Source organism: Rhinopithecus roxellana, chromosome 8 (genome assembly GCF_007565055.1).
Source record: "Rhinopithecus roxellana isolate Shanxi Qingling chromosome 8, ASM756505v1, whole genome shotgun sequence".
NCBI classification, from domain to species: Eukaryota; Metazoa; Chordata; class Mammalia; order Primates; family Cercopithecidae; genus Rhinopithecus; species Rhinopithecus roxellana.
Genome location: NC_044556.1, coordinates 50,155,723 through 50,162,724, shown reverse-complemented (window position 1 = coordinate 50,162,724; position 7,002 = coordinate 50,155,723). Strand labels below are relative to the sequence as shown.

Genomic DNA, 7,002 nt, shown 5'->3' with positions numbered 1-7,002 from the left:
ATGTTCCAGCAAAGCCCGTTTAGGAGAGTCTATATGAACAATGATTCTTGCTGCACTTTGTGTGGGTAATCAGGCCAAGTATAGGGGACTGAAGCTTCTTTTGCAGGTAGGTTGGTCCTGCTGTGTTTTGTCTTTAGTGGAAATGGGGAACTGGAGAGAGGAAGATTGTGTTTCAGGAGAAACTACAGTATTAGATGAACGTTTGATTCCTGGGTGGCCATGCGGTCACCCATGGTGTGGAGCTGCCCAGGATGCCCCTTCTCCACATGACACAGCCAGGAAGCTGGATGACCAGATTCCCCATGATTGAAGAACTGACAAATAGAAAGTGGGGACTGAAATCGACCCAATAGTCCCATAGACAGTGTTTATGGACAGACGTAGAAATGGACCCTTCTGGTCTTAAAGCTTGAAACTTACATTTGTTTTATCTGAGTTCCTTCCTCAGGAAAGGACCCTCAGGCCTCTCAAAAAGCATCATAGACCTGAAACTCAGCAGATCACAGCCTCCAGACAATGAGATGTCAGTCCCCTCACTCATCATGAAAGCTTCCTCACCCCTGCCTATTTCCTCTTTTCCCACACACAGTTCCGTTTCTTCCCTGCTAAATAAACCCCTCACTTTAGTTGATCTGGGAGATCGATTTGAAACTCATCTCCCATCTCCTCAGCTGCAGCATCCAATTAAATCCTTCTTCCTCAGCAACACTCAATGTCTCAATGATTGGTTTTCTGTGAGCTGAGCAGTAGGGCCTAGACCAAACTCCTGGGCTTTCAGTAAAAATACATGTATATTTTTACAGACTGTAATTAATGGATCATGAGATGTTGAGAAATTGGAATGGCATCAACTTGACCAATTCTGAGAAAACACCCTGAGCTTAAATATCAGGGCCCTGCCTCCTCACCTTGACAGTATATGGTTGATTTTGAGTCATAGCAGGTGAGTATGGCCTGGTTTGAGTGTTTTATAGAAATATAAAACATGGCTGATTGCATTTATTTTAAATCCAAAAAATCTCCATTTCTGGTGAGAAAATTTTGTTAAAACCAACCAAACAAACAAACATAGATGTATATGAAGAAGAATATGAAGGATTCCCTGTTTCCCAATCTCACTTGATTGCTGTCTTCTATTATGTACTACAGGGAGGAAGGAGGCAAGGCACCCAGGAAGTCCCTTGTCCTGTTTTGACAATCATCTAGCCTCCTTGGGCAAACAGAAAAGACGGAAAGCATAAAGAAAATAACAGAAATTTTGCAGACATTTCATCTCCGGGCTGGGCGCGGTGGCTCACACCTGTAATCCCAGCACTTTGGGAAGTCAAGGTGGGCAAATCACTTGAGGTCAAGAGTTCGAGACCAGCCTGGCCAACATGGCGAAACCTCATCTCTACTAAATATACAAAATTTAGCCGGGTATGGTGGCATACACTTGTAATCACAGCTACTGGGGTTTACAATTATTTGAACCCAACAGATGGAGGTTACAGTGAGGGGAGATCGCCCACTGCCACTGCACTGCACTCCAGCCTGAGCAACAAAAGAGACTCTATCTCAATGCAAAGGAAGGAAGGAAGGCAGGAAGGAAGGAAGGAAGGAAGGGAGAAAGAAGTGAGAGAGGAAGGGAGGGAGGGAGAAAGAGGAAGGAAGGAAGGAAAGAAAAGAAAAGAAAAGAGAGAGAAAGAAAGGAAAGAGAGAAAGAAAGAAAAAAAGAAAGAAAGAAAGAAAGAAAAGAAAGAAGAGAAAGAAAGAAAAGAAAGAAAGAGAGAGAGAGAAAAAAAGAGAGAGAGCGAGAGAGAGAAAAAGAGAAAGAGAGAAGGAGAGAAAGAGAAAAAGAAGAAAGATACTTCACCTTGGCACAGGAAACTCTTATGACCGAGGCTTCAAGGGCTCTTCTCTGGCCCTAAACCCACAGTGGATATTGCCTCATTTTCCGAGGTGCAAATGCAATGATAGAAGCCGATCAAAGGAGAGGACAGAGAGAAAGCAAGAGGGGTGGCTACTTCCTACTGATCCACCTTCCTCGAGTGTTGCTTGTGGGATAATAGAAATGCCTTGACATGGGTGGGTGGGAACTATTGCTACTTATTAGGAATTCAGACACCGCCAGCAAGCTTGCATTGTGAGGTTCCATGGTGTAATGGTGAGCACTCTGGACTCTGAATCCAGCGATCCGAGTTCGAGTCTCGGTAGAACCTTTGTGTATCTTTCAGTTTAATTAGGACGATAGTGCAGTGTTTTATTCCCTAAATGGAATGGGGATTCCACTGACGTTCAGAAGCTCTGAGCTGCGGGCCTGCGTGTCCCTTCTGCTCGCGATGTACCTGGCGCTCCTTGTCCCCTCTCCGTCTCCCTCTTAGGTGTTCGGGGTCCCAGAAGCCAGGTTCTCACAGTGGCAGGGACCACAGGGAAATTGCCGAATCATCCAGTCGGGGTCACCGATCCTGCAGGGTCCCCTTCCTGGGCGAGTCTCCTGGCACCCAGCAATCGGAAGCCCGGACCTCCCGCCCCCACCTCCCCCCCACCCCCCGCCTCGGGGTGAGAGGTCTCCTCCACTATAAAGGCTGCCGCCCCTCAGTCCTAGACCGGGACTTTCACCCGGGAAATCTCGTAATGGCACCCACTGTCATTTTGGTAAGTAAACGGTGGCGTGAGAAATTTTGATGGGGTTAGCTCAGTCATTGGAGATTGTGTCTCAGTTTAGGATGGATGGTTGGAGACCTAACTTGGGATAGCAATGCTTTATTCACATGGCCCATCTGATTCCGAGTGTTAATTTATTCTCTTCTTCATACTCAGATTTTTATGCCGAATTTTTAGCTCCTACGTCTCTATTGCGGACCCTAAAAGTCGCCATTTCACTAAGCTTTGGAACCTGACTCCAGGAAATCTCATTTATTTATCCCAAGATCTGAGCTAGAAAGAGAAATCCTCCCGGCGGCCTCTTCAAGCGCGCGGCCTGGGAGCGCGGGTTCTGATCCTCCGCCGCCCCGGCCGAGCTCCCAGCAGCACCACGGGGAAGAGGAGCCTGAGCAGCTCTGACGGGGCGAGTCTCTGACGGTGGGGCTCCCCCTCGTCCCGTCAGAACCCTGCCCCAAGAAGAAGACGCCTTAGGACGCTACCAGAGTTAAAAATGTTTTCTCCTGCTCTTCAGAGCACTTGGGATGAGGTTCCTGATGGGTCTTGGGAGCGAACTAAGATGTCACTCCAGGCGCTCAGGACCATGGCTCTCATTTTCATATTTTGGGTCTGAGAGCGATTAGGAAGGACTGAAAATCACCGCAATCTTTGAAGGGCTCAGAGGACGAGCCGGGGTTGAGTGGGGTGAGATGAGGCCTTCTTGGCTCCTTGGAGTGGACTAGAAGGTAAGGAAACACACAAACTCTGTTTCCCCTTGCAGGCTGGACGGCAGGGCCTGGGGAGGAAAATTGGGCAAAGAGTAACAATATTTATGTACAGGTTGGCTGCACGCATTAAAAATTGTTATCCCTAGAGGTAAGTGTAGGAAGAGACCAGGGCACTGCTGTTCACCTCCAGCTTTGCAGCATATGTAAATTTGACAACAGTGTATAGTGCATAAAAATTCATTCCTGTTTACAAATAATTGATCACAACCAGTTACAGCTTTCATTGTGCCTTCTCCACTTCCACTGCTTCACTTGACTAGCCTTATAGGAAAAAAAATCATTTGTAAATATGATATTGTTTCAGTTGATCCTCAGCCCACTCATTCCCCACCCTCTGAAAGTAGCTGGAACAATAGGTGTGCACCACATGCTGGGCTAATTTTTCTATTTTTAGTAGAGATGGGGTTTCAACATATTGGCCAGGCAGCTCTTGAATTCCAGAACTCAAGTGATCCACCTGCCTGGGCCTCCCCGCACCTCCCTGCTGGGACTACAGGTATAAGCCACCCTACTTGGTCATCATTTGTATTTTGAATTTAAATATTTTGTAGTCATCACTCTTCAAAGACTCTGGGTTTTGTTGCATGAGCATGATGGGGTTCATGACATGCTACTCCAAAATATAACATCTTGGGGTATTGAATATTTTATGCTAAAGGAATTTGAGTAAACAACAGAAGCAAGAAGGTCATTGTCACCCCACCACTGGCTGCCCTTCTTCTCTGAAGTCGATTAAAAGACACTTATGTGAGAGGTGCACTCTCTGTACCCAGAGGAAAGGTGCATCCTCAATTCTGAAGACACAGGGACACAGAGAAGAGCCTGAACACAGAGGCCTGGCTACGTTTTCCCCAGTTTGTTACTGCTGGGTCATACTATTATTGTCTTATCATACTTCTCCATGACTATCCATTCTTCAACAAACTGACTGTTAAACAAAAAAAAAAAAAAATTGAGATTTAGCTGTTTCCATGGGCCTTCATTTCCTTTAGAAGGCGCTCCTGTCATGTAAAACGTACATTAAATAAATACATATGCTCTTCTCTTGTTAGTCTGTCTTTTGCTGTAAGGGTCTCAGCGGTGAACCTAGGCTGGGTGAGGAAAAGTCATCTTTCCTCCCCTACATGTAGAAATGTCTTCCACTATAAAACTACAAAATATATATATATATTTTGACAGGGTCTTGCGCTGTCATCCAGGCTGGAATACAATGACGTGATCTCAGCTCACTGCAATGTCCACCTCCTGGGTTCAAGCGATTCTCCTGCCTCAGCCTCCTGAGTTGCTGGGATTACAGGCGCCTGCCACCACACCCGGTTACTTTTTGTATTTTTAGTAGAGATGGGGTTTCACCATGTTGGCCAGGCTGGTCTCGAACTCCTGACCTCAGGTAATCCACCCGCCTCAGCCTTCCAAAGTGCGGGAATTACAGGCATGAGCCACTGCACCCGGCCAAAACTGTAAGAATTTTATTGGGGCAGATTTGAAGCCAGAAATTGAATCATTGTTCCCCTTTGGAGGAGCTGAACAGATGAGCTAATAAACTCCCAGTTCCTCCCAGATAGAAATACTTCTCTAGCTCCTTCCCTGAAGCTCCTTGAGGGTCAAACCTGCTGGAGATTGAGGGGCCTTCCTGGAACCTCCCAGCTCAGGAGGTTACTGCTGGTGAGAGGATTGCTGCAGTCTCCCTGGGAGGGTGCACAGCCACTGGAAAGTATCACTGCTGTAACTTCAGTACAAATGGTTTTCATCACATCTGCTCTTTGTGCAGTGTTGCAGGCAAAACACCAGAGCTAACATGCACATGAGTAACATATGCACATTATCAACTGTGCCTGAATCACAAAGTGCCACATGTTATGCACAGTTGATGAGTGCATATTGATTTGCTTTAATGCGACCCCCAGAGCAAATGCCAGAGAAAAGGCAAGTAGGCAAGGCAAAAAAAACTTTATTTACAAGCCAATGTGAAGGAGGGGTGAGGTTCACCGGCCTCCGGCGGTGGAGGCCGACGAAGTCGCTCCGGCGTTCTCGGACGAGGTTCCTGGGTCCCGAGCACGAGAAGGGGGCGAGGAAGTTCGCTCCGGCGTTCTCGGACGAGGTTCCTGGGTCCCTGCGCACGAGGAGGGGCCACGGAAGTTCGCTCCGGCGTTCTCGGACGAGGTTCCTGGGTCCCGCACACGAGGAGGGGCCGAGGAAGTTCGCTCCGGCGTTCTCGGACGAGGTTCCTGGGTCCCGCGCACGAGGAGGGGCCACGGAAGTTCGCTCCAGCGTTCTCGGACGAGGTTCCTGGGTCCCGCACACGAGGAGGGGCCGAGGAAGTTCGCTCAGGCGTTCTCGGACGAGGTTCCTGGGTCCCGCGTAGGAGAAGGGGCCCAGGAAGTTCGCTCCGCGCACCCGCGGGAGCGGCTTTTATGTCCTGGGCCCGGGAGTGGGAGGGCAGTGGGCAGGACATAGGCGGGTCGGGGGCGGGGTGGTAGGCGTGGCTAGGCGGGTTCCGGTTTTTCTCCGTCGGAGGTCGGGTTGCCCCTGCGCAGTCGACCCCTGTCTTTCCCGGGCACGGGAAAGTTGACGGTGAAGAACCCGGAACTGTGCCATCTTGCCTCCGTTTGTCCAAACACATATGTTTACTCATTTAGTCCTTACCTCAGGCCGAGGTCACACCATCATTTTCACCTTCCATATGAGAAAACTGAGATGCACAAAGACGTTAAGTGACCTGCCCAGGGTCACTCAGCCAGCAAAGGAGGATTTGAAAGCAGGAATTTGAAGTGAAGGCAGCCTGGCTCCAGAAGATATTCTGAAAACCACCGTGTTTATACTGCTCCTAGTGAAATCACCCTTGCAAAAATTAAGGCAGTGAGAAAAACCTGACATAGGAAAACTATGACTGTGAAAGAAATCTGACCTGACTCCATCTTGCTTCTAACCTCTGAGCTGCCCTTGTCCATTCCTGGGCATAGGCCAGGCTAACTATGAGAGGAGTTTAGTTCCAAGTCTAAGTCTGAAACAAAGATGACTACCCCTTCCCGAGACAAACTCCTTCCTATCTTGGGGATCAGACCTCCTTAGCAAAGCTAACAAATTAGGCACGAGATTGGAAATTATGGCTCAAGAGCCATGCAGCCAGAAGCCACACGATTCCTAAGCTCCCCAACTGTGCCTATATATAACATTGCTAGCGTTAAACCTTAGATTGGTGTCCAAGATATTTTTCAGACCCTGCCTTATGATGGACTAGCTGGCACACCCAGACCAGTAAACTGGCTCATCTGGTCCTGTGGCCCTCACCCAGGGACTGACTCAGTGCAGTAAACAAGCTCTGACACTGTGATTTCATCCCCCAGACCAACCAATCAGCTTTGCCCATTCCCTAGCCCCCTGCCTGCCAGACTATCCTAAACAAACAAACAAACAAACAAAAAACTCTAGTCTTTGAATTTTGGCAGATTTGAGTAATAATAAACCCCTGTCCTGGTCACTCAGCTACCTCTGCATTTATTAAATTCTTTCTCTATTGTAGAAAGCCTGATGTTCTCAGCTCCATTGGCTTTTCTGGGCAATTGGCAAGATAAACCTACCGGGCAGTTAC

The 7,002-nt window shown here is 48.2% G+C and overlaps 1 non-coding gene across 1 annotated transcript; it reads left to right on the top strand.

The window, feature by feature from the left end:
* The first annotated feature begins 2,129 nt into the window (after nucleotides 1-2,129).
* On the top strand, nucleotides 2,130-2,201 carry TRNAQ-CUG. Its single transcript has one exon. It is a non-coding gene; the product is annotated as a tRNA-Gln (tRNA).
* Nucleotides 2,202-7,002: the final 4,801 nt, after the last annotated feature.